Genomic DNA, 1,328 nt, shown 5'->3' with positions numbered 1-1,328 from the left:
ACACCCCCCAGAGGAGCCGCAGCTCCATCCCACGCCCCCTCCCCCCCAGCTGGGCAGCACCTACCCCTGCCCCAGCCCCACACCCTCTTCACCATGGGGGCCTTGATCTGTCCTTCAGGCCCCTCCCCTTACATCACAACAGACTTACCAGCTGCACGCAGCTCTCCACGCTGCCGGCTGTGCTCCTCACTGCCTACACACTGCGTTGCAGCTGCTTGCATGCACGGGATATTTGACAGCCAAATTATCAGCCACATCAGGCCGATTTCCGATATAGACAGTTTTCTTTATTTTGGTGCTGATCTGATATTGGACTGATGTATCAGTGCACCTCTATTTATCTCACACTATGTAGACACATTATTCACACACATTATAGTGGTGTGGTCCACTTATGCAAAATACCTGCTACAGAGCCAATCTGACCTAAAAACATATGTAAGCTGGAGTTTTTGTGTGATTAATATATTTAGAACAGAGGACAAAGATTTGTCTGACAGAAAGGGTTAAGTAGACTCGTGTTGTTATTTATATTGTGTATTTTTAATTCATGGACTGGGCATATTTTAGAGCCTTTTGTAAAATGGTATCAAGTTACTGAAAGGCAATACTACTTCACTGGGGAATTTTTTCTTAACATTTTGTTTAATCGTTATTTGTGACTTCAAAAAGGTACCCCAGTTTGTGACAGTCACCTTTTTGTTTGGATTATAAATCCAAAGGAATAAACATCAACAACAATGTCACCAGTGCCAAACAGTCAAGTAATGTTTCACTTAGGTCAAAGAGGTAAAGTTGGATCATATTATTTTTTTTAAATAAAAAGATCTAAAATAAAGCAAAATGCAGGATATGAGTTCAAGATAATGCCCCATTTCTTATACTTACTTCACTTAATGTTAAAATACTCATATCAATATAAATATCAGACAGACAGAACATAACAAAGGTAAATTTTTTGTTCTGACTTTTGTTTTAAATTAATATTAGTAAAGTTGGATCATATTATTTTTTTTAAATAAAAAGATCTAAAATAAAGCAAAATGCAGGATATGAGTTCAAGATAATGCCCCATTTCTTATACTTACTTCACTTAATGTTAAAATACTCATATCAATATAAATATCAGACAGACAGAACATAACAAAGGTAAATTTTTTGTTCTGACTTTTGTTTTAAATTAATATTAGTGTCCCAGGGGAGCGGGGACGCCGGGAGACCCCTGTGGCGGCAAAGGGGCCCGCTTACCTCCCGCAGGGCCGGAGGAGCCAAAAGGAGTCCACGCGCCGGCGTGGGCCGTCAGCCCGGCATTTATCCGGCTGCCGCTG

The 1,328-nt window shown here is 40.7% G+C and overlaps 1 protein-coding gene across 3 annotated transcripts in view; it reads right to left on the bottom strand.

Annotated features, from left to right (window-relative positions):
* The window catches only part of ZDHHC13 (zinc finger DHHC-type containing 13), a 31,716-nt gene that overhangs the window by 3,274 nt on the left and 27,114 nt on the right, over positions 1–1,328 (bottom strand). The window lies entirely within an intron of this gene.

The sequence above is a fragment of the Alligator sinensis genome, unplaced genomic scaffold, assembly GCF_000455745.1.
Source record: "Alligator sinensis unplaced genomic scaffold, ASM45574v1 scaffold442_1, whole genome shotgun sequence".
Lineage (NCBI taxonomy): Eukaryota > Metazoa > Chordata > Crocodylia > Alligatoridae > Alligator > Alligator sinensis.
Note: the sequence above shows the minus strand (reverse complement) of the source record. Positions and strands in the feature narration are given on the sequence as shown.